Here is a 27,312-nt window from a genome sequence, read left to right as displayed (position 1 = left end):
ATATAAGCAGCCAGAGCCGGGACAAGGTCCTCCAGCACCCAAGACGGAGACACCTCCATCCTTCCCACCCCAGCCGTCACACTCTGATTGCGAGTAGACCAAGAAGTGCCCCAGGGCCTCCAACCCCAGAAACACCTTAATCTTTAGGTATCTGGCTTGCAGTCACTGCCATGTATTCCCTTACTTTATTTCTCTCTGCTTCAAACACAATAAAGATATGAAGGCTGAGTGAGTTGTGCGCCCCCTCCTACAGTGCGCCCTGAGGCTGGAGCCTCTATAGCCTCTGCCTCGGCCCTGTAAGCAGCAAAATAATTATTAGTAACCAGGACTATACTATATACATTAATGTTGTCAATTCCGACACCGAAATGATGTGTGAGATGAAAAAAATTGCAAGTTCCATGGTGTATCCTGTTCGTGTGGCAGCAATAAATCAGGTGAGACACAGACGGATACGAGCAAAATAGGAAGAGTAGGGCTAGGCAATATGCCCCAGACCTCCACGGTGTACAATAAACCAAATACACCCCAGATAATGACCACTCAATAACAGCATGCTAGTAAGCGGGTGAAGTGCTAAATCGTGACCTAAACCACACACAAACTCGACATGTTTCACCCGTAAATGGGTATATATATATATATATATATATATATATATATATATATATATATATATATATATATATATAAACAAGCGTGGAATTGCAGCACACAGCTCTTCTTTATTTGAGCAATCAAGCTAAACAAGTAGCAGTAGCAGACAGTTTCGGTCGTCCCCGACCTTCATCAATTTCAATGAAATAATGAAATACAATTCAATATATGCCCGCCCAGACAGGAAGCAGGAAATGACAACACCATCATGTGATCATGAAAGTAAACAAATAACCAGGAAGTGTTTAAACAGCACACTTATCTCCCTCTATAAATGTCCATAATCCACATCATTCCGTCTGTTTCAACCAATCCGGTGTGTAAGATACCATTCTGTTAACCTATAAAGAAACTTATAAAAATAAATGTAAGTCGAAGTCCCTGTTTAGTCCCTGCGGGTGTAAAGTTCCTAATTTATGAATCCACATAACCTCTCTTTTTTTGAGAAGAAGAATCCTATCCCCCCCCCCCCCCATCTCAATTTGGGTACATGGTCTATGACCATGAATTTCAGATCGGTATCACGATGACCGACCTCCTACAATGTCGTGCCACAGGAAGATCAGATGTCCCTCCCCTGACAGAGTTCCTATGCTGTGATATACGATCACGCACTTTCTGCGTGGTTTCACCAATGTATCCAAGCCCACATGGGCCAAGATAATAGGTAGATCACGTAGGTGCTCTGGCAGGTGAGGAAGTGTCTAATTTCAAACCCATCACCAAATACATTGCCCTTTTTCATATGAATGCATTCGCTGCAAGAAAGACACGGGTACCTGTGTCTTTCTTTCAGCGAATGCATTCATATGAAAAAGGGCAATGTATTTGGTGATGGGCCATCAGACACCTGAGAACTTTATAAAGCAGGAAGGTGGCCAGTAGACATTGAGGTTGACCTGTGACTAGGTCCCAGAGTACAATTTCGGCCCACTTTGTATTTGAGTTTGACACCCCTGGTCTATGGCTAAAGCCAATGGAGGCAGAGCATCAGCAGAACAGCCAGGCAATGTACATTGTTTAACCCTTTCAGTACCGGCAGGTTTGGCCCCTTAAGGACCAGAGATTTTTTCTTTATGCCAGGTTTTGTTCTTTGATTGGCTTGCAGTGATCATAGTATCTGAAGCCAATGAAATCAGGTCCTGACCGACTAATAGATCACTGTCACGAATGAGGCAGTTGCGGCGAACAGCGCCGCCGCAGCTGCCTCCATGCCACCATCCGTCCTCCCAGCGTCTAGGACGACGAGGACGGAAACGGTTGTTTCAGGAGGTCACCGTCTTGCGCGGGCACGCACACAGACGGGATCGTTTACCTGATGGAAGGAGCTCAAACAAGGCATTTCCAGGGTGAGTGTTGTCCTTGATAATGTTTTTGGCCCTTCTCACGCTGCGAGTATTATACAAAAGTTCCAGTGATGGTAGTTTAGTGCCAATAATGGCTTCTGCTGTTTTAACAACTCGCTGCAGGGCTTCTCTAGTAGCCTTCGTGCAGCTGTTGTACCAGGCCATCATGCAATTGGTCAGAACGCTTTCTATAGTGCATCTGTAGAAATTAACCAGCAGCTTCTGTGGGAGGTTAGCGCTCCTTAGTTTTCTCAGAAAGTAGAGGCGTTGTTGTGCTTTGCCAGTTAGAGCTAAAGCATTGTCAGCCCAGGACAGGTTCTCTGCGATGGTGACTCCCAAAAATTTAAAGCTGGAAACTCTCTCCACAGCCTCTGCATTGATCATTAGCGGTAGGTGAGTGGTCTTTTTGGTGGTCCTAAAGTCCAGAATAATTTCTTTGGTCTTCTTTGTATTTAATAACAGGTTGTTAATGTCGCACCATGCAGTCAGGTTCCTAACTTCTTCTCTGTATGCAGCTTCCTCGTTGTCTGATATAAGCCCAATGACAGTCGTATCATCTGCAAACTTAACAATTATGTTTGAGGTATGGATAGGCTGGCAGTCATGGGTGAAAAGTGCATAGAGGAGAGGGCTTAATACACAGCCCTGTGGCACGCCAGTGCTCAGGGTAAGGGTGGAGGATGTCTGTATTCCTAGTCTGACAGTTTGAGGGCGATTAGTAAGGAAGTCCAATAACCAAGTACATATGGAGGGAGCAAGACCTAGTGCATGGAGTTTGTTGGTCAGCTGGCTAGGTACAATGGTATTAAATGCTGAGCTGTAGTCAACAAAGAGCATCCTAACATAGGAGTTGGGCTTTTCCAGGTGTGAGAGGGCAGCATGGAGAGCTACACAGATGGCATCCTCAGTCGATCTATTTGTTCGGTAAGCAAACTGGTGTTGATCTAGATTTGCTGGGATGGAGGCCTTGATGTGTGTGGCTACCAGTCGTTCAAAGCACTTGGCGATGACAGGGGTTAGAGCAACTGGTCAATAATCATTAAGACAGGTTATCCTAGGATTTGTTGGGACTGGCACAATGGTTGTAGATTTAAGGCATGATGGAACTACACCCAAGAACAGAGAGAGGTTGAATATTTGTGTAATAACTTTCGCTAGTTGACCAGCACAGGCCTGGAGCACACGTCCTTGCACACCATCAGGACCTGCAGCTTTCCTGGTGTTGATATTTGTGAGTGCTTGATGCACTTCATGTATGTGAAGGATTAAAGGCTGTGAGTCTGTAGTGGGCCCAAAGTTTACTGGAGGCCGATTGTTGTCTTTTTCAAATCTAGCAAAGAAGTTGTTAAGTTCCTCTGCTAGGCTGGGGATGTTATTGTCCAGTGTATATTGAGTGCTATTCTTCTTTTTGTAATCTGTGAATAGTTGAATGCTTTGCCACATCCTCTTTGGGTTTGAGTCATTTTCAAAGTTTTCCTCAATACTTTGTTTGTATTTAAGTTTTGCATTTCAGATGCCTTTTTTCAGACTTGCTCTGGCTGAAGAATATGCTTCTTTGTCCTGTATTTTAAAAGCTTTGTTTCTATTCTTTAGAAGTTCCTTGAGTTCTTTTGTAATCCATGGTTTATGATTTGGGTAAACCGTAATTCTTTTGTTGACAGTGATGGTGTCCACACAGAAATTAACATATGACAATACAGAGGAAGTACTCATCTCCAGGTCTGTTTCATGAAAGAAAATATCCCAGTCTGTATTTTCAAAGCAATCTTGGAGCTGAGAGACGGCAGTCTCAGGCCAGACTTTAACAGACTTGCTAATTGGTTAGCAGTGTTGATAATGGCTTTGTATGCGGGAATAAGAAACAAAGATAGATGGTCAGACTGTCCCAGTGGGGGGCGTGGGGTGATCTTATAGGCACTTTTTATGTTTGTATAGACATGATCCAAGGTGTTTTCTCCTCTGGTTTTACAGTCCACATGCTGATAAAATCTGGGAAATACCTTCTTAAGATTTGCTTGGTTAAAATCTCCAGCAATTATGAAAATTGCATCAGGGTGTGAGTTCTGTTGCTTACTAATGACATCAAATAGTTGTTCATTTGCTGACTTAGTATTGGCATGAGGTGCAATGTATACTGCCATAATTATAATAACTGTATGTTCCCTGGTTAGGTAAAACGGTCGACATCTCAGCATTAGATATTCCACATCAGGTGAACAAGACTTGTTGATTATGGTTAAGTTAGTGCACCAAGCATTATTGATATAAACACATAGTCCTCCACCTGTTTTCTTGCCAGAATCATGCGTTCGATCAGCACGGTGAAGCGTGTGACCTGCAAGCTCAACTGCAGCGTCTGGTATGGAGGGGTCCAGCCATGTCTCCGAAAAAATCAAAAGGCAACAGTCTCTCATAGTTTTATACGTGGAGATATCCAGTCGGAGCTCATCCATTTTATTTGCGAGGGATCTCACATTTGCAAGCAGTGCGCTAGGAAGAGGGGTTTTATGTGGAGTAGCTCTCAGTCTAGTTAGCAGTCCTGATCGCTTACCTCTCTTTTGTTTCCTCTTGCTTCGCTTTCTGCCCCGTCTATTTCCGAGGATAGCAGTGGTTAACTAAAGACCCGGTGATCTAAGAATCTCCTGTGGTATTGATTCCGTGTTAAAGTAAGCTCCTGTGCTGCTTGATCCGATCTGTAGAAGTTCCTGGCGATTGTAGTGGATGCTTGCCTTTGCTTGTGAGGCGGTGAAGGTCAGTAGGAAGAAAATTAATAGAAGAGAGCACCAATGTGGGTAGCATGAAGCCGCTGCGTCTGTGCGCGCCGCCATCGTACTTGGTCTGTGCTGCAGATGATGGTTCTTGTGCTGCAGATGATGGTTTGTGCTGCAGATAATGCTGATCTCCAGAAGGGAGAGAGAGCAGAGAGATGTTACCTGCTTCACAGCCAGCCCTACGCCGAGTTCGCCCACAATAACTTGAGGTCTACATCGTCAGGATTCTCTCCGTTCCAGATTGTTACGGGGAGATCACCTAAATTTTCACCACTGCCAGTTGTGACGTCACCATTTCCAGCTCTGGAACACTGGTCACAGACCATGAGAAACATCTGGGAAAAGGTGAAGGGAAATTTAAAAAAGGCTTTTTCGGTCCAGAAAAGGCAAGCTGAAAAGAGACGTTCCGTGGAATGGAAATTCGCACCAGGAGATTTGGTGTGCATTTCCACTCGGCACCTGTCCTTGAGGCAGCCTTCTGTCAAATTGGGTCCTAAATTTATAGGACCCTATCCCGTTTCCAAGAAAATGAATATTGTTACCTACATGGTCTCGCTTCCACCCAGTTTCAGGGGTGGTAGGACATTTCACGTGTCACTTTTGAAACCTGCCGTGTATGTAGATTCCACCCCCCCCTGTGGTGGTTAATGGAGAGCCCGAGTACGAGATAGAAAAGATCTTAGATTCCCGGCGAGTGCGTAACTCTTTGCAGTATCTGGTCCACTGGCGAGGGTATGGTCCAGAGGAGAGATCTTGGGTACCACTCTCTCGCATGCACGCGGAGGAACTCATGGAGGAGTTTCATAGGTCGCACCCAGATAGGCCGGGTGGTGCGTGTTCGGGGTCCACGCCTAGAGGGGGGGTACTGTCACGAATGAGGCAGCTGCGGCGCCGCAGCTGCCTCCACGCCGCCATCCGTCCTCCCAGCGTCTAGGACGACGAGGACGGAAACGGTTGTTTCAGGAGGTCACCGTCTCGCGCGGGCGCACGCACAGATGGGACCTTTATGCTGGAAGGAGGCCGGTCAGCTGATCGCAGAGGAGACCCACGGCACCCAGGATTGGCTGTGCACAGGGGGGCGGGCCAGTGAGGTCTCCTCTGCTTCCTAAGCCTCCGGGCTTCAGTCTGGCGCTGTCTGCTGTCGTGAATGCCTCGTGTGTTAGCGCTCAGACCTTAGATTAGATCCCAGGTGTTGATGCCAAGGATTTCACACCTAGACTAGGAATATTGATATTGTATTGATTATTTGTGTATGACTCTTGGCTAGTACTCTGACTCTGATCTCGCTTTCTGATTCTGTACCTCTGCCTATCTGCCTTATCTGTTGCTGAACCACTGCCTGATTACCGATTACTCTCCTGTCTCACGATTCTGTACCGATACTTACCTCTTTGTTGCCGAACCTTGCCTGTCAGACCATTCTACTCACCAGTGGGCCCTCGCCACTGGTGAGATGCTAGCTTCACCAGCTCCTCTGGTGAAGATATTCTTTAGTACAGTACTGTTTGCGTTTTCTGCTCCTAGGCTGCAGTACAGTCTGAATCACTGGCTTCCCAGGCGATCATTAGTGCAGTACTGTTTGTGTCTCCTGCTCCTAGACTTCAGTACAGTCTGAGTCACCCCCTCCTCGGGTGATCTCTCGGCTGCAGTACACTCTGAATCACCCGCTCCTCGGGAGATTCGGTCTCTTCAGTATTGTATTTCCAGCTCGCTGGAGCTTGATCTCTAGTACACAGTCAGTGTACTGATAGTACCTCACCAGCCCCTCTGGTGAGGCCTCATAACTATTAAAGTTACGGTTGCACCAAACACTACACACTTAGCCCTTTGAGTTGCTATACTCGTATTATTGGTGATTCTGCAGATCACACATAATCAGGTATAGCGTCTGCATTATTGGTGATTCTGCAGATCACCAAATAATCAGACATCTGAGTTGTGTCACCCAACCGTTTCAATCGCCTATTAGACAGCTGAGCAAGAAAACTGCATCAGTGATGGGAACGGCAGGAGCGATGGGACTGCACGGATACAATAAACTCAATCTATCCCCTGTCAGGAATAACAGACAGTAAACCGGCGGTAGATTTCAATTACCTCAGTCCAGTTAGCGGTTAAAAGAAAAATGAATATGGCGGCCTCCATACTCCTTTCACTTTAAGTTCCCTTTAACAATGTGTATTCAGTTTCTAGCCTGAGGTCACCTTGAGAAAGCTGAGAAATTTTTGCTGACAGTCATGTCACAAGAACCGTCAGTCACAGGTCCCCATATGCCCTTAAATCTGTTCCCTATGAATTATTTACACTATTTACTGAGGGGCGACATATTATGCAGTCCTTAACAGCATGCTTAGAACTATTAAAATGTATCCGTCAAAGAGGCTTACAATCTAATATCCTGATCACACTGTCTGGCCGATGTGGGAGACGACCCGCCAGTTTCGTTTAGAGTCGCGGGAGGAAACCCCTGGGGAGAACATACAAATTGCATGCAGTTCCCTGGCAAAGATTCTTGTCACTTCTCATCTAAAGCTGACATCAGGGAACTTGTGCTCAGCATGGCATGAAATCTAACAGACAGAAGAAGAGAGAAAAGGATTATATTTGGACAGTTAAAGCCCAAGTTTCATGGACATTATTATTCGCTCTATGCCCTCTTTTACCTCACTGCTGATACTAGTCTAGAATAAGGTACTGCTGCAGGCTTAGATTTTTTTTTTGGGGGGGGGGGGAGCATCATCTGCTGCTCAATGATGGTGTGTCTCCCTGTAGCAGATTCAACTTCCCTGTCCAAACTTGTCAACTCCCCTTCCCTCCGTAGACCTGTAGGGGTAAGTGGAAGGCTGGCCACACCTCTTCCTGCATACTGATTGGATGAGGTGGTGAGGCAAGGCTTGGTTACACCTTACCTCTTTCAAATTAACATCAGGGAATACCCTAGGTTTTAAATGCAAGGAGCTCACGAGTAGGGCTGTTTCTAGCCCTTTTGGTGCCCCAGGCAACGCACCTTTTGTTTTCCCCAATCTTTTGAATAGATAGATCGCAGCATACATTAATTTATTTTGCCATAGATAACACATTCTTAGGTTATACACAGAAACAACATTGTTTCCCAATATATTGTAAGTCTATAAGGATACGCAGACTATTACCAGGCCAGGTATACCTCACTGGCCCAAACTCACAGAGCTCACATAACAAACCTTTCTTATAATTGTTGTGGAGTCACCTTAAAAAAAAAAAAAAAAAACGTTCTACTGTTTATGTAAAGCCTAGGTCTTTACAGATTTGAAAATTGTACTGGAAATCCAGAAGACTTGCAACAGTCAATAGAGACAAAATCTAAAGCTGCATCTACACGCGTAGATGCGGCGGCGATGTTCCTTATCAATCGAGCCGCTGATGCGGCTCAATTGATAAGATCCGACAGGACGGATCTCCCCACCGCCAATTCCCTGCTCGCTCCCCGCAAGGGGACAATGGCAGGGATCGAACGGAAGATAAGCGGCGCCGGTGGGGACGAGCGGGGAATCGAATCCGGCGCTTTCGCGGCAAGCGGGGACGCGGAAGAGGCTATCCGGCGGCTAATCGAGCCGCCGGATCGGAGCCTCATCTACCCATGTAGATGAGGCTTTAAACAGTTACAGATTAATTATCATGGTGATAGCACTAACCATACCATTGTTTGAATGTCAGGTATTTGCCTGGGTGGTCTATGCCTAAAAACAGCGCTGTTCATAAGTAATCAAGCGTAAGTAATCACTGGCCACACTTTCAAGTATTTAGGGGGCTTTTTATAAAATTAGATAATCACTGATAAAGTAAAGGGATAAGGAGGAAGGTGTAGCAGGCCCAAATTTACATCACAGGAGCCTATAGGCACAAAGTCCTGGCACCCTAGACTTTGCTCTCCATGAACCTACAAACCCCAGCTGAACTGCACCGCAAGCGTGCTGGCTGGCCCAGCTGTCACTTCTTCCTTACTTCCCTTGCTTGTCATAGGTAGCGACAGGTTTCCGTTAGCATTAGGTAGCCAAAGGTACCCTCAGTATAAAGTAGCTATTGGCGCCACTGACTGAAGGGAGATCTGGTTAATGGAATGGCGAGAGCTGGGTAACTAACCTTTCATTTACACTCTGCTCAGGACTCTGCATAGGAAAGGAGGGAGGGAGGCACTAAGGGGGGATTGAGCCGCCTTTTCCTCATCAGGCGCCTGTAGGCGTGTGCCTACAGAGCCTGATGATAAATCCTGCCCTGGGGCATAGTGAATAAAAATATTTTTGCAGTTTAAGCCATCCTTGGGTTTAACTGCAATATATTTTGAACATCGATAGGTGTTCAGAAAACATTTGTGTGGGAGGGAGTGTCCTTTTTGCTTTCTCTTAAAGCAGATCCAAGATGAAAAACTAACTATAACAAGTAACTTGTCTATATATCTTATGTACTGCTTAGATGGTTTACACAGCAAATCTGGCTGCAAACAGTTTTAATAGAATATGGTTATTTCTTCCTGTGATACAATGACAGCAGCCATGTTGTTTGTAAACATTACACAGAGGCAGGCTTATCTGTATCTTGATCCATCAGCCTAATCCCCTCTCCTCCTCCCTCCTCCCCTCTGTCTCTGAACTCAATGGCTAGTAACACCCTCCCCCACCCTTCTCCTACCCAGACCGAGCTCCCATTAGCCCTTGCTACTGCCAAGGCTCTCTGAAAACCTGTGGGCGTGGCTTTTTTAGTTTATAGGGAATTAGAGTATTAAGAGAAAAACAAAAAAGTATTTGGCTTGAGGAATGCCCTATAAACAATAGGAAAGGAACACAATTATAGAATGCGTAAAAGTTCACCTCGGATCCACTTTAACTGACTGCTCCTTATAATGTTATTTTGCAAGCAGCAGCAGCAGCAGCAGCAGGAAAAGCTCACACAAATATGGAGGGTCACATTTTCAGACTCACTGTAATTATAAGAAAAAAATATGAAACTAATAGGCTGGATTTCAGCCTGATCACGTATAAAACGATAATGTCCTGTTTCTATGGAGATACATTTTAAATTTAAAGTGACATAGTATAAGCATTACCTTCAGTTGAGCTCTATCTGTTACTAGGAATTAGGAATGATCGTAATTGATGAGTTCTGAACCGTCTAAATTTGGCGCAACATTCCAAACTGAGTCCAAATCTTCCAGAATTTGTTTTATATTTCCAGCGCGGATCTTTCCTTTAAACTTTTCCACAAACACAAATGCTGACCCTGCTGAATTTGTATGAGTAATCGCATCAGCAGTGGTGAGAGACTTCCTTTGTTTTTGAAATTGACTTATACGCTGTACAGAGCAGACCTATATAGGGGAGTGCCATACATGCTTTTCTTATTTTTAAATAAATATCAAAATCGATTGGAAATGTACCACTAAATGTGAGATAAATTTGCCAGAAAACATGATCATATTGCAAGGGGTTTGCAATCACAATTTGCAGTGGAAACAGGCCTTGAATGGGCCTATGGCCAGTTATTCATTTTGTGCAGCTGTGCAAAATAAGTACCAATAGCTCCAGCTCTGTGCAGATATGTTCTTATGCAGGAAGGAGGCAGTACTAGGGATGTCTGTACTTAAAGGACAACTGAAGTGAGAGTAATATAGAGGCTGCCATATTCATTTCCATTTAAACAATGCAAATTGTCTCTCTGTCCTGCCTCTATTATTATTAAGCGGCTTGATCGGGCCAGCGGAATATTATCAGCTGGCCGGATCAGCTGGTCGATACACGGTACAGAAACGTACCATGTATCCCTAGCATGAGCCTGATGTGGCATAGTTTTAACGTCGGTGGCATGAGGCGTGATTGTGCAACCCCCACAGGATGCCGGCAGAGAAATCAGCTGTCTAAAGACTGAATTCCTTACCTCAGTCAGGACCTGTTTTCATTGGCTCCTGATCTTCTGATTACTATGAGCCAATCACAGTGATCAGGAAGAGAGAAATTGAAAACAAAGGCACCGGACAGAAGGAAAACACAGAGAAATGCGCCCTGTATGTGTTTAGAGAGTTTAGCCTGTCTAATTCCACCTCATCTGGGACCAATTACAAGTTGTAAATTATTTTAATTTGATCTCTCCCCGGAGTCAGCTCATGGCAGATAAGCTCATTTGAAAGCACAGGATGTTATTATGTCTGCTTCCATGGAAGCAGGAAATAGACACACTGCAGATGTATTGCAGGATTTGTATCAGCTGTAACAAAGACATTTTTTAGAGCAGAGAGGAAGTTCTGAGTTTAAAGGGGCCAGAGCCTTCTGTACCAAACAAGTAAAAAGAAAATAAATATGACAGTCTCCATATTCCCCTCACTTAAGTTGTCCTTTGAAACTTCAGATTCTAGATTGAAAAAGTAAAACTTAAAGCGTTTTAAAACTCTGACAAATTATTCAACAAAAATATGTTTTCCTACTTGTTATAACCCATACAATTAACATATTTGCTTTTGTGCACAAGTATTATAATTCATTTAGAAATTATAACTTCCCAAAGTTCAGTTTATTTACTTAAAGCTGCTGGTGCATTTTATTCATAACTGTTGTAATTCTATTTTAAATGCAGCCATCAGTGATTTCTGACCTGTGTTTCACCCCAGGACTCATTAGCATAAGTTTCTGCACAGCCAGAGAATGTTTACTTAATTGTATCAAGTAAAGCATGTATACAGAAGATAAGCTAATCACCAGTTCCAATGTGGCAGCCCCTGCAGGAGAAAAAGTCAGTCCTATGATGTAACCCTTTAAATGTTGTTTTACTAAAAAAAATGTGTTAGTATATTATATGCTGTAAATAATCTTTTAGAGCAAAGAAGAAATACTGGGTTATATTCCACTTTAAGCCTTGCGCCAGTTTTAAGAATTCATAACTGGCTACAAGTTGAAACAGAAAGGTCATTTTTTATAAAGTAAAACTGCAAAAAAAAACAAAAAAACAAAACAAAAACATTTTGATACATTTCTATAGCAGATTCCAGCAAGAGTAGAATGACACTAACGATCACAATTGCTCAGTAGAAGATTCCAAATTCCTTGAGCAGGAAAAATGCCAAGACTCTCAGGAGGACACTGCAAAGCTCTAGTACTTTGCCGAAAAATCACAAGGGCTTTTCAAACACAACCGATGCGCAGCAAGAAAATGTGTTTTTCCGCATGAGGGCTTCCAAGTGTAGTGGTAAATACCACCGGAAATGAGAGAAGCTAATAAGGCAAATAGAGAGGTGAAGAGGTATAATATCTACAAAATGATCAATAAATGAATACATAAATCTGACTAGGTTGGCTTATTGCAGTGGACCTCCGTCCCAAGACGGCCATTATCCATCGATAAGCATCTCATTACGTTTTGAACCGTTACAACTTTATTGCGCATCAATTGACGAACCCTGAAGCTTAGCGAAACTGACAGTAGCGAGAGCTATATCAGCGGGCGAGGGGGGGGGGGGGGGGGGGAGTAAGGAGAGGGATGAGGAGGCACAACCGAAAAACTGAAGGGAAATAAAATATTGGAGAAGAGAGCGGGAGTGAGTGAACGGGGCCTAGGGAACCGAAGCTGATATAAATTAATAAACAGAATGCCCAACAGAAGAAACAAGAAAATTAAGTAAGATGAAAAGCAACACTGTGAAAGAGGAATCGGAGAGAGGCGGCAAAGAAGGGGGCGCGGAGAAAATGTATTGATCATCATCAAAATGCTACCACTGCGTTCAGAAATACGACTTGCCATAAAAGACGAGGGGATGCAGCCGAGGCCCGATGGCTGCGCGTTCATTTGATTAAATGGAGGCACCCATTAGACAAATAAAAGTCCTGTGTTTTATGACTGTGTTTGCCAGGAGGAGCTGAAGCCCATCGGATTTATACGAATGACTCCGCGATATCCACATATCTACCAGGAAGTGAAACACAAGAAATGCGACAGAATGCTCTAACTACCAATGCCATGGAAAAAGGATCACAGCCATTTTAGTGCACTTGTAGCATCAAAAAAGACAGGCTAAGCGCTGTATGTGATTGTTGTTGTTATTATTATTATTATTATTATTTGGATGCAAATTGGTTTTGTGAAAAATTAGATTTCAGAAAGGGATACCTTCATCAGGTACTGAGCATATGGACTCAACTGCCAAGCGTTTATATAATGTCAGAAAACAGTCTGGATTCAAGTCCCCTGCAGCCCCTGCAATAGTGGGGGGTGGGGGGGCTCGGGCTCTCAGGGGACCCACCCATGATCGTAGATCAGCGCTGGGGCAAGTGGGAAGGCCAACAACCAAAAGATTAATTTTCACATGCAGCTCAGGGATTGCCTTGATGTGGCCAGGCAGTATGATGCAGTCAGGGCCTATGTGTGCATAGAGAGAACAGCATGATCTGCTGCTGCTGTCTGTAGGTGATGTCCTGGAGGTGATGTCCGGCAAAGCCCACCCCCTTAGGCACCAGCGCTGTGGTGAAGAGGATGATCGGGATGGAGAGCTGGCGCCAGGCTCTGTGTTCACCACAGCTGCTGCAAGGGACACATACCGCTTTCGGGGGCGAAGAAGGTCTGGTCAACTTTATCCTCAAGGGGGTTGCGGTATTTAACCTGGCAGAAGAGGACTGGTAGGAACAGTGAGGGGGTTAGGCTAAAGCCAGGCAAGGGGTAGACATACAAAGGTGTGTTGGTTAGAGGTGTGCTTAGAGCTGCACCAGGCTCTCTTGACCTTAGACCTTGACCTGAGGGGCTCACACATAGCCAGCTGATGTGGGGAGTGGGAGGCTGACATGTTTATTTCATTTTAAATAATACCAATAGCCTGGCAGTCCTGCTGATCTTTCTGGTCAGTAAGGTGGAAATCCACAGAGGTCGTTTATCATCTCTGCTGCAACACTAATTACTCCACCAGTGATTGTGTGTGGTTTCCTGCAACACATGCACTGTTGGTGGGCCTTGAGGACAGAGTTGGGGAACTATGGTAAATCACACACCTGAAACAAGCATGCAGCTAATCTTGTCATACTTGTCATCAACATCTATTCTGCATGCTTGTTCAGGGTCTATTACTACAAGTATTAGAGGCAGAGGATCAGCAGGACAGCCAGGCAAAGTGCAGGAAATAAACAAGTCAGCCTCCATGTTCCTCTCACCCCGGGTTCCCTTTAAGTCATGGTTTATGCACTAACCACATAAACTCACTTGCCCCTGTTATAATGGGTTGCAGCTCCTAAAGGATTCTTTTTATACCATCTAGTCCCAGATTGCAGGTAGCTAGCTCCCACTGACATATGCATTTGTTTATGTATTTATGTATATTGCAAGGCATTTTCCCTCAGGGCTTAATGCTGAATTTATGCTGTTGTTGATGGCTCTGATATTGTATTATATCTGTTGTGAAGATTCTGTTAGCACTCTTTGGTATTCTTATTACATTTATTATTAATATTTGAATTTCTATAGTGCCAGCATCTTCCTGTCGTGTGGGTCAGAGTATCTACCACAGTGGTATCTGGTGACTTGATCACCATGGCTTGGTACTGTATAATTAATATTTCATTGTAGGCCTTCAGTTACATATGTTTCTGTGTTAATGAGGCCATGTGATATCCCTTGCTGCTGGTATTATGTACATCTTCCCATTATATTTATTCAGGTTATTCCACAAGGGTAGTCGTTCTGCTTTTTTGATTCTATTTTGCATTTCTTGTAGGTCAGCATTTACAGAGGTAATGTGTTGACTGTTGCAATTAATGTTGAACTTCCTGTGGGAGGGTATATATGGCTTTTTGTGTCACCTGAAGAAGTGCATCTGCCTGGAAAATGTTATCTAGCCAATGGTGTGTCATCTGCTATTTGCTTTTTTTTTTTTTTTTTTGCATTTATGGTTCCACCTGGCTTCGCTTGCTTGTTTGGGGATAGGAAATGGCAGCTCCTACCCAAGAGCAGATGTGGCATAGATAGTGACCTGGCAATATGTGATTGCTCCTCTAAGTCAACTTCAGCTACCGCCTGCACCTGAACTACACTGCTGTGTGGCGTGGTCTTCAGGTCATTTGAGAGCTGTTTTGAAACCCCCACGTTGCCACTCTTTAGAGAAAATTAAAAGAGGAGGGAAACTTACAACTGGCCCCCTTAAATACTCTTTCTCATAATTGAATTCACCTGTCTATGTAGGTTAGGGGGTCGCTGAGCTTACCAAGCCAATTTGAGTTCCAATAATTAGTTCTAAAGGTTTTAGAGTCAATAAAATGACAACAGTGCCCAAATGTATGCACCTGCCTAATTTTATTTAAACAATTATTGCACACGTTCTGTAAATCCAATAAACTTAATTTCACTGCTCAACTATCTCTGTGTCTCCTATATGATATATTTAAAGGACATTTTTTATTGTAACAACCAACGTTTTATACAGGAAAATCATGACAATTAACAAGGTTGCCTAAACTTTCGCGACCCACTGTCCTTTTTCACCAACTTTTAAGTATTTTTTTTAATTGTAAAATGCTGAAAAGTTATTTCAAAGAGAAGATGAATATTATCTCCTAGGAGATAACTCTGGAAAAAAAAGTTAATTGCATATGGACTATAATCTCGTAAGTTTATTTTCGCTTCAGCTTTGCTGTAAGTCATGGTTTATGTACTAATCACATGAACTCACTTGTCCCAGTTAATAGGTTGCAGATCCTAAAGGATTCTGTATATGCCATAGTTTAACCCCGGTCTATGGTGGCACCCAGATCAGGCACAGTACAGGGAAGAAAGCGCACCGAAACGACCTGCTTGATGGGGAGGTGCCCAAAATGAACAGTCATTGTGCAAGTGTGAATTAAAATCTGATCTATTCGCCCAACTTCTTATTGAAGGGAAGACCCACACTTACCTTCCTCTCAAACTATTTTAAATATTTGATGTTCATCTTGGGTGCCTCCCCATCCCTTATCAGTCTTTGCGCACTGTGATTCTACGCCATGAGCTCTGAAGGTAAATTATCGAAAGTGAAGTAATTATGGGTAAAGTTCCATAAACACTTAATGAAACTGGGCCGATGTGCCCGATAACGACTGTCACTACTTAGAATCAAGTAGATATACAGTGGCGTAGCTAAGGAGCTATGGGCCCCGATGCAAGTTTTACAATGGGGCCCCCCATGCACTCTATACATAACAATTGATATGGTGCACCAAAACCTGCCAATGGCAACTACAGTGTCAGAGGTGCAAGAAGGGGATGGGGAACAGCTTGTTAATAATTACCACTATTCAAAGTATCTATAAAAGTGATTATTATGAGCACAGGACCAATAGACAGCTAATACTGTGGTTGAGGGAGGGCCCTTTGGGCCTCTGGCCCAAGGGCCCCGATATGGTCGCTACCTCTGCACTCCCTATTGCTATGCCCCTGCAGATATACAGTGGCCCCTGACCGCTCTCAGCTACTCAGCCAGCGTTTCACCTGGCGGTGGATCGTTTTGATCAAGCGATGGCCAAGAGCATTGTTCTCACAACTCACTCCACCGTCACTGTGTGACATCTGGGCTGCGTCCCGCAAAATACGTTTTTCGTATCTATTGGCGTCCATTGTAGTATATGTTTTGCATTTTTGACAATAGACGGCAAGCAAAACCTGATTTGGGAGGGGTCTGGGTAGAATTTTTATTGTTTTATTCTACCAACATAGTGCAGATGAGAAATCCCTCATCTCTGTTCCCGTGAAAGCACTAGAGAGAACGAATGTTCTCCATTGTGTCCATTGATATGCACAGTGTATGTGATGTTCAGAGACAAAATGGAAAATGGTCAATTTAAGGTCTAGTGTGTGATTTTAGGGTTGTCTTTTCTGCTGTTGACAACATTCCATGATATTCAGGGCCTCTGTCCCAGTGGGTGACTTCACTCTCTAGTCAAGGATAGATTTTTTGAAAGACCACAAAGGCCCGGGCTTTGGGTGGCAGTTGATCAAGGGGTGGTTAGACATGGGAGAGGGGTTGCTGCATATGGAAGAAGAGGCTGCAAATTGAATACAGAGGTTGCAAGTAAGGAGCAGTACATGGGAATAGGGAGCTGCTGCTCAAAGGATCTGTAGACATCTGAAGGAAGCTGCTGTACATGAATGTTAGACGTGAAAGAGGACACTACACAAGAAATAGGAGGGGGACACTGCACATGAAAGGAGAGCTGCAAAAAAGTTAGCCTAGAGGTGAAAAAAGTATAAATCTGTCCTTGTCTCTAGTTCTTTGTTCCATTTAGATATGTGTCCCATTATGGATGGCCCTTACTGCTTATGCCGGAAGTAATCTCACTGCATTTAGATTGAGAGCTCTGGAGGTAACTTTCGTGTCATGGATGTATGGAACCAACAATCTCTGTTTTTCATTGATGTGTGACATGTATTCAACAACTTTGTGATTATTTGTGCCATCCTGTTACTTTTTCTCATGCTGATTTGAAGCTTGATTGAGTGAACCACAATGTTTCTTTGCATCAAATGACAAACCCTGGAGCTTAGCGAGACTGACAGCAGCAAGAGTCATATCAGCAGGAGCAATCAGAATAAAAAGAGAGATGAAGAACTGAGCAGGGTTGGACCTGCCATTAAGCCACCTAAATAACATGATTCCGGCAGCAAAATCTAGGGGGCGGCATTTGGACAAACACTTTGGGCCACCTTGCGTCTGCCTCCTTTCTGCTAGAGATAGTCGGAAATGCCCATTTACAATTCTCTGGAAATTTCACTCAGTGCCAATTATCATTTTTTTATTTTCTGATTTCCCAGTTTTCCCAGTTTTCCATTCTTCCCATTTTTGAGGAGTATAGTATTAGTAATTTTTTTGGATAAGAAAATGCAAAAAATAAAGAAAAAAGTTGGAAAAACGGAAAACGGAAATCGGAAAAACTGAAAATAAGTCATGTTGTCGGTCTAAAATTACTGATCCTGATTTTGCAAAAAAAGTTATGTTAAAAAAAATTTGCGAAAAAAGTTGCAGTACATTGGAATTCCGTGAAATTCTTTTTTTCGATTCTCGATTTCCATTTTCCAATTTCTAATCGTAAATTCCAATTTCCGATCGGGAATGCAGAAATTTCAAGTTCACGGAATACGAATGAACATCCCTCTCCGCTCTCCCGCCCGCCTTCCTGGCACACACACTACTCTTCCACTCATTGCCATCCCCATCCTCATTCGCATCTTTCAAAGTTTGTTTCAGGCAGCAGGAAGTCTAGAACCAGCCCTGGAGCTGAGATGCAGAACGGAAGACACATAAAATATTGGAAAAGAGTATAAGAATAAGTGGGACCTAAGTAACAGAAGGTAAATAAATTAATAAAGGGAATGACCAAAAAACAAAAAGAAGAAAGAAAAAAAAATTAAATAAGATAAAAGGCAATGTTGTAAAAGAGGAATCGGAGAGAGGCTGTAAAGAAAGTGGTGCAGAGAAAATGTATTGATCATCATCAAAATGCTACGAGAGTGTTCAAAAATACAACCTGTAATAAAAGACGAGGGGATGCAGCAGAGGCCCGATGGCTGCACATTCATTTGATTAAATGGAGGCACCCATTAGACAAATAAAAGTCTTTTATTTTATGTGTGTGTTTGCCAGAAGATGCCGTGGCCCGTTGGTTTTATATTAATGACTTCACAATATCCCCATATATAACAAGAACTAAAACACAAAAAGTAATGAAATCAATGCTCCGAAAACACCAACACAAGACAAAAGTCTTTTTGTTTTGCAAACAAAGCCGTACATTATCCTCCCTGGCGGTCGGGCTAGCTGCCGCAGGGGATCACATGGCCCCAGGAGGATTTTTTTAATAAAAAGTGTTTTATTTTGTTAAGCTAGCAAATCGCTAGCTAACCATGTGACCCAAGTCCCTCTGGTCCCCACCGATCGTCCCAGATCGCCGCCCTTATATGAACCTCCCAGGGATCCCGCGATGGCGCAGCCTCCCAATCAGCTCCAGGCTTCGCTATAGGGAGGATCAGGACTGCGCATGACGTCATGTCCGATCCTCGCCATAGCGACGAGTGAAGCTGAATGGAGAAGCTGCGGCTCTCGCGGGATTGCGGACGGGTAAATATAGCCGGCGGCGATCGGGGGGCTCACAGAGGTGCCGGGGGGCTTGGGACACATAGGTAGCTAGCTCAGTGCTAGCTAACAAATAAAAAACATTTTTTATTTTAAAAAAATACCTCCCGCAGATGCAGTCACTGCAATTGCGTACCGCCAGAGAGTTTAAGTGCGGCCTGCATTTATACCCATTTGCAGATTTTTAGAGCAGTCAAGTAAAGGTGGCCATACATCTATAGGGCATCGGATTTGCTAATTATTATTGAATTAGATGAAAATTGGTGCCACCAAAAGCATGCCCGACCGATGATGCAACTGATTTTGGGAAAAAATCGGTTATATGTTTCGATCGAACGTACTGGAAAATTTTGTGCCGACATGCTCGATCGGTTATGCGGCGGTAACGGCATGCAATAAATGCGACTGACAAATATGATGGAAACCCCCAGCCACGCTTATGTAAGTTACGCATTCATCGCCAATGAGTTGGATACGGGGCGAGCCGAATGACTTGGAGCCATGCAAAAGGCGTTAACTTACATAAGCTAAAACCTCTCGCTGATGCACTCCTCTCCGCTTCATCTTCCCCATACTTCCCCATTCTCTGCCGAATCTTCTGCTGTGAAAGAGGAAGTGTGGGAAAGATGAAGAGCAGCAGACAGCACATCATCCAGGTGATAGCTTAGATGAGTTAGCCCACCCTGCACGGCCTGCGCACACTCTGGGACAATTTATCTTTTCGCAAAGTGGGTCTCGGTCATCCTTAGAGATTTCTGATTGTTTTGCCTCACGGAAAGGATTTTTAAACCCTCTAACTTCGCTCACCACACGTAGTGGGTAAAATGAATTGCAGCAAAACATGGGGAAAGGTTTAACAGTAATATTTATTGAGCTGCAATCCTGTTATAATAATTATCTAGGCTTGCAGAATCATAGTTACATTGTATTTGAGTAATTAGTGAGCATCAATATTTCTTAGCAAGTATTGCAGCATCACCTAGAGAAGATCGGGGGACCTCAGGGACCTCGGAGGGGAAATACTTGGCAACAGCATGTCTGCTTTCCCTTCCAGAGTCCCAACTCGAAAGTATTTTCCCTCTTTTATATAGACAGAATTCAATAACTGTGCAGACATAGAACATGTTTCACCAATGCACCTGTGCAGATAAGGGTGCGTGATCACCATGTGCTTGTATCAGTGCGCCTGTGCAGACAAGACACATGACTGCGGGATCACAACGTGCTTTAGAAGCATCACAGAACATGTCTGACCTTTGTTGCTTATGTGAGAACTTCACACAACATCTCATATTTTGACTAGTGTTGAAGATAGCAACATTCTCATGGTCAGTTGGCCATGAGAATGAAAAAAACATGCTTACTAAAATAACCACTAGTGTTGTGACTAGCAGCATTTTATGGTCAATCTTCCATGAGAATGTTATGGTTAGCAACATCTCATAACCAGTTTTCGATGGGAATGAACAAATGTGTTATTTTGAATTATAACTGCTAGTGTTGTAATAGCACATCCAGTACTTATGAAAAAAAGCTAACATATATACCGTGGATATCAATCAATCAATCAATCAATCAATCAATCAATCAATCAGACATTCATGTTACTTTTCTGTTTTACTGATGAAAGTCTACCTAGCAACAAGGGATGCTATGCACTTATATTTGCTATATCAATAATCAGAGAACCTTACCAGCAAAATGTCTCCTAGAACCCTCCTCTTTGCTTCATCAGGAGGTAGCGAAATCCCATTATGTGTAGAAATCACAACTGCTTCAGTTTTTTGCTGATTGAACTGTCAAATATTGTTTTTAATTTTTACAAACTGTTGATAATCAATCAGGAAATAAAAATAAAAGTAGAACGTATGGAGGAGGCTGCAACATCATTTCAAGAGGTGACACCTCCTCTAGCAGCAGGCCCGGATTTATCTCACAGGAGCCTAAAGGCACAGATGTACTGGCACCCTAGACTTCACCCTACAACCCCCACCAAACTGCACCACAAGTGTGCTGGCTGACCCAGCTGTCACCTCTCCCTTACTTCCCTTGTGCCATAGGTAGCTACAGGTGCCTCTTGGTATTAGGTAGCCAGAAGTGCCCTCAATATTAAGTAGCGAGAGGTGTCCCCAAGTATTAGGTAGCTAGAGGAACCTCAATATAAAGTAGCGAGAGGTGTCCCCAAGTATTAGGTAGCTATAGGAACCTCAGTATTAAGGAGCTAGAGGTGCCCCTGACTGGAGAGAGATTTGGTCAGTGAAAAGCTGAGAGCTGGGTGAGTAATCTCTCATTTACACTCTAATCAGGACTCTGCATAGGAATGGAGGGAGGGTGCACTAGGGGAGGGGAGTGAGCCACCTTTGCCTCATCAGGCACCTGTAGGCACGTGCATCGCATGTGTGGCATCACAGAGGGTGGAGGGTGGGAGGGTTGTGTCCTTATCAGTCAGGTAAGCTGCCTAGCAATACACTGGTAGACTCAAAGTTATATTTAGTAGATCGGCATTATAATTTTTCATGCTCTATACAGTGAATAAACCAAGAACACCAGAAGATGACAATCTACCATCTACAGCACAGTTCCCCAACCCTGTCCTCAAGGCTCATCAACAGTGCATGTTTTGCAGAAGTCCACAGAGGTTGTTAATTAGCTCTGCTGCAACACTAATTACCTCACCTGTGCATGTTTGTGGTTTTCTGCAAAACATTTTGTTTTGGTGGGCCTTGAGGACAGGGTTGGGGAACTCTGACCTACAGTATATGACAGGGACGGATCTAGGGGGGGGGGGGGGCAGGCGGGTATCTTGCCCCAGGCGCAGTTTGTTGAATTCTTAAAAAGGCGGCAAAATTTGGATGGGGAATGGCAGTTTAGGCGCCAAAACCTGACCTTTAGGCCCCAAAACCTGACCTTGCCCCAGGCGCAACTTGGTCTAGATCCGTCCCTGGTATATGAGAAAATGTTTAATAGGAATAATTGTCACAACCAGGAACTTGCCTTTGCAACTCTGTATCTGAATTTTCTTGTTGAATTAACATCACTTTGGATCATGGTGTCCTGTGTCATAACATTCTTCTATTATTTCTGTTTCTACTGTACATGAATGTTCCTCTTTGCCAGTCTTTGTGCACAGTCACATAACGTTCTGAAAAGGACTGTCTATGGAAGATGCTTGATATCACTGTTATCTTCATCTCATTCAGCTTAAGATCGTCACATTACAGACAAGGACAGGTCATAGCTTTCTGTTTGATCATGAATACAGAGAAATGGAAGACTGTATGTAGTAGTAATGATATAAGTATAAAGCACAACAAAATATAATGAGATGAATAGACAAGTTGTGTTGTCTGTTGAAACACCATAATGTCAGTGGTTAAAGTGCTATATATTGTTATTACTTATAGTGCTAAGAATATTAATTATACATACTAATAGTTTTACGCCCCCTTTACACTTGCTTTGAAATTGTGTGTTGCATTACCCTGTTTTTCCACAGGGTAACGCAACAGCAATGCAAGCAGATGGGGCCTAGCACAATTACCGCATCATGCCCAAAGTTCCAAATCAGCCACCAATTTCCTGCAAAGTCAACAGCGCTTTACCGTCGGACTTCAAATGCAATGCAGTGGTGGCACATGCACAGAAGACACTAACCCATCAGAGGTCAGGGATCTTTAGAGACTGCCAGCAAGACCCCAGAGAAGACTGGAGCCACGGCAAGGGAAAAAAATTACTTCTGGGGGCTGGAAGAAGCCCCAGGTAAGCAAAATTACATTTCTTTTGACGCCTCGGAAATCTGAGGTGTCAAGACTGTGCATGCAGGTGGGAAAGAGGAGGGAGCCACCAGCATTAAGAGACTGTGAAAGACCTTCCAGAGAGATAGGAAGGTATCCAGCAGAGAGAGAGGCCTGCAATGAAAGGTTTGATGCTGTCTAAGGATTTTATGATTTTGATTTTGCCTTTCTTGACTTTGCTAAAAACCTTAAACAGGATCCAGCCTTTCATTGTGGGTAATTCTGCAGTGGTTGCTCACTGTTTATCAGACTTTCATACATACCTGAGAATCCACCCATACCAGCCAGGCTCAACTAATCCACACTCTTCCAGCGTATCCTTACATCCTCCCCTCTGACAACATCTTGAGATGATGACCATACACAAGGACCCACCAGTCGCTAGCCTGGTCCCTGGCTTAAAGGAAATTCGAGGTGAGAGTGATATGGAGGCTGCCATATTTATTTCCTTAATAATGCCAGTTGCCTGGCAGCCCTGTTGATCTTCTGGCATTAGTAGTGTCCGAGTCAAACTCTGGAAAAAGCATATGGCTAATACAGTAGAACCTGAGTCAGCTGAGTCAGAGTACCTGATCTGCTGCATGCTTGTTCATGGTCTATGGCTAAAAGTATTAGAGACACAGGGTCAGGAGGACTGCCAGGCAACAGGTATTTAATTGGTCTAAAGCCCCGTCCCCGCTCGCCCGCACGTGCATCGGATTCGATCCGCCCTCGTCCTCTCGCCGTGCCGCTTATCTTCCATTCGATTCCTTGCCATTGTCCCCTCGTGGGGAACGAGCAGGGAATCAGCGGCGGCAACATCGGACCTTACGGATCTTATCAATTGATAAGAAACATCGCTCCGTGTAGACGGAGCTTAACACCCAGCATTTCAACTTTGCTTTAAAAGATTGCTTACAGCTTAGAAACTATTATGCCAGATTCACTGAATGGGTTAAACATGACATTTTAGTGTTGCACTTAGCTAGAAATCCACATCCGTGCTGAGGTTTAGATACAAATGTATCTATTTACAATGTAAACAAACAAACACCTCTCTGAGACAGCACAGAGGGCTTCCCAGACAGGATTTTCAGAGGCCTATTTGCATTCCAAACAAAGATATTATATTATTATATTATATATAATAGTGTAACAGATGAGGCAGCTGCGGCGAACAGCACCGCCGCCACAGCTGCCTCCATGCCGCCATCCGTCCTCCCGGCGTCCAGGACGCCGAGGACAGAGCGTCCGCTTGCTCGTGAGGTCGCCGTCTCGCGCGGGCGCGCGCACAGACGGGACCTTTATGCGGGGAGGAAGCCCGTCAGCTGACCTGCTGGTTGTCTGTCGTCAGAGGAGTCCCACGGTGCCCAGGATTGGCTGAGTCTTAGGGGCGTGCCAGTGGGGTCTCCTCTGCTTCTTAAGCCTCCGGGCTTCAGTCAGAGGTTGTCTGTTGTCGTGAATGCCTCGTATGTTAGCGCTCAGACCTTAGACTAGATCCCAGGTGTTGATGCCAAGGACTTCACACCTAGACTAGGAATTATTGATATTGTATTGATTATTTGTGTATGACTCTTGGCTAAAACTCTGACTCTGATCTCGCTTTCTGATTCTGTACTTCCGCCTTTCTGCCTTAAAGTTGCTGAACCTCTGCCTGATTACCGATTACTCTCCTGCCTCACGATTCTGTACCGATACTTACCTCTCTGTTGCCGAACCTCTGCCTGATTACCGATTGCTGTAAGCAATCTTTTAAAGCAAAGTTGAAATGCTGGGTGTTAGACCACTTTAAGGAAATACATATGGCAGCCTCCATATCCCTCTCACCTCGGGTTCCCTTTAAGAGGAACTTCACCAAGATTGTTGGCTTACCCATAAGGGTCATTCCAGCCACCAAAAATAGGCGAGACCTCTTCTGTTGGGAGGAATCCCCCCCGTATACCAATCATCACGGTGTGCTTTTTTTACTTTTTGCCTATATTTAATATCAAACATAATGGCATCATTAAAATATTACTACTTTGCAGGTTTTGAAAGTTTTAAAACTGTTTTGGCATCAGCCTTCCTGACAAGTCATAATCATCATCATCCTTCTTTATGCCCACGATTCACCTCTATCTCTCCTTTACTTTGGCGCATTAACGTACTCATATATTTTTAACTCAGGCTGACCATGAGGCGTGAAGAGGAAATTGCATTGTTTATTGTGGTAGCAGAGAGGTTGCATCTTTGATCATGTTAACAAGACATTTCTCTGATCCTCTCTCTTCAAAGAAGGCTTGCGCTTTCAGTAACAAACACAGATAAGTCGCCCGGCTAATTACAACAATGGCTGGAGCCAAATCCCTTGTCATTGCAACCAAGTCCTCCGATTGTCAGTCGTCTAGCTCTTTCATCTCAGGAGAGAGAAGGGGAAAAAGAACCAGTGTTTGCTGTTGTTCAAACATCATTGTCATTGGGTCACCTTGGACTAACCAGTTAATCCATACAGATATCAGACTGCCATTGTGCACAGGCTGTTGATGTATTTATTCTATCACTGTGCTGTTTGATTTTCGTTGCTGTTCATTTATTATTTACGCTTTGTAACACGGTCTTGTATATACAGTATTTGTACTATGTGTGCATGCTTTCTTGAATGGATTTTTTTTTTAATCCATGTTTTTGATGTTTACATATCCCATGTTTTTTGGTAGCTTATCTCTGTCAGTGAAATGGTAGCTGCCTATTGTAGGAAGTATTTTCTAAATGTTTGGTAAAAATTTTACCAATTAAATGTAATTTTATTATAAAAAGAGGCATATAGAAAAGCAAGCTTTTATTTTATATTTAGGTATCGCTATTCGCTAAGTGCTGTGCATCCTTATGTGAAAGCTTTACTCACCTAACTCATTGCCCTGTGCTCAGCTTCCTGTTCCTGTGAATGCCTTTCCTGTTTCCTGGCAAAGGTAGGAACAGGAAAGCTGTACCAAGAAGTTGCTGCTCTGTGCAGTGCCTCCAAATGCCTTTTATTCAAAGTCCAGCACACATAAAAAAGGTAAAAAGAAGTAAAAGTATAAATTAAAGATATACAATGACTATACAATTAAAGATATACAAAATGACACTATGATTGCACTATATTAAAGCCATAAATTACTTTTCTTGATAGACTAGCCAAGCGTCACTATCAGCTTACAACCAATAGATCTAAAGATCACCTTTCTGTGAATAATGTTCTTTAGATCTATTGGTTTTACGCTGATAATGACACTTGGGTATTGTATTAAGAAAGGTAATCAATACCTTTAAAAAAGTGCAATTACAGTGTCTTGTTGTGTATATCTTATTTCTACCTTTCATGTGTGCTAGATTTAGATTAAAAAAAAAAAAAAAACTGAGTTTGCAGAGCAACTGTGTATATTTTTGTGCTCAAGAACAATATTACCGTATATTCTGGCGTATAAGATGACTGGGCATATAAGACGACCCCCCAACTTTTCCAGTTAAAATATAGCGTTTGGGATATACTCGCCGTATAAAACTACCCCTCTTCCAATGCACACCAAATAAAAATTAAAAAAAATATTGTATACTGGTGCTATGTATGAACAGATTCTGGTGCTGTAATGTATGGGGTACCCAGTATATAACAGTATACAGGCGATTGACTGGTTGGATTAGTCAACTCTCCCTCTCCATAAGTGGATTGGTCAGCTCTCCCCGTCTGCCATTTTATCAGAGAGGTATGGAAGAATAGATTGCGCTGTGCCCATAAAACACACCTCTTTCACCCATCTGGCCCGCCCTTGTATCCTATTTACTTCCTTATCCGCCTCTCAGCTCTCCCCCATGTGCGTCTCATTTCAGTCCTCAGCAGCGAGATCTGAGAGACGGTAACAGGATAGGGCGGGCCAGATGGGTGAAAGAGGCATGTTTTATGAGCACAGCGCAATCTCTTTTTTCCATACCAAATGTGAGGAAACGCGGAAAAGCCGCCGCAAGTGCTCAGAGTGAGGCGGCTGTTTCCGCGTCCAACATGGCGGCACAACGCGAAGTAACCGCCGCATGCCGCATGGGCAAAGCGGTGGAGTCCGCGTTGGACGCGGCGGATTGCGCGCATAACAATACTACTGACACTGTGCTTGGATGCGGGGAAGCCGCCGCTTGCTTGGAGAGCAGTGCGGCGGCCCCCGCGCCCGAATCAGCGGATACATTGCAAAACATGTCTGGTGTGGCTGGGACTGGTAGTCCACACAGGTTCAGAAGGACACGCGCGCGCGCTAAGAGGCAGAGCTTATATGACAGCCAGAGAAGAGTCAGCTGACCAAGCTGGTCAGCTGACATTTTTACCACCTTCCATTGGTCCAGCACTTAGGCTGGCGCTGGAGAGCGCTATAGTATATATACTGGGTGCTGGTCATTTCTCTGGTGTCTGGCGTTGCGATCACTACGTGGTAGCACTCAGGCCTTGTCTGTTTCTGTGTTCTAGCATAGTTTCCAAAGGTGTTGACATCAAGGAGCTCACACCTTAGCATTAGGAATATTGAATTGTATTATTTGTTATGACCTTCTGCTTGCCTGACTATTCCTCTGAACTCTGATCCTGTACCTTGCTATTTCTGATATCCTGTTGCCAAACTCTGCTTGTTCCTGGACTCTGTATTTGCCTCCTGATTCTG

Source organism: Hyperolius riggenbachi, chromosome 3, assembly GCF_040937935.1.
Source record: "Hyperolius riggenbachi isolate aHypRig1 chromosome 3, aHypRig1.pri, whole genome shotgun sequence".
In the NCBI taxonomy this organism is placed as follows: Eukaryota; Metazoa; Chordata; class Amphibia; order Anura; family Hyperoliidae; genus Hyperolius; species Hyperolius riggenbachi.
The sequence above is the reverse complement of the archived record's forward strand: the minus strand, read 5'-3'. Positions refer to the sequence as shown.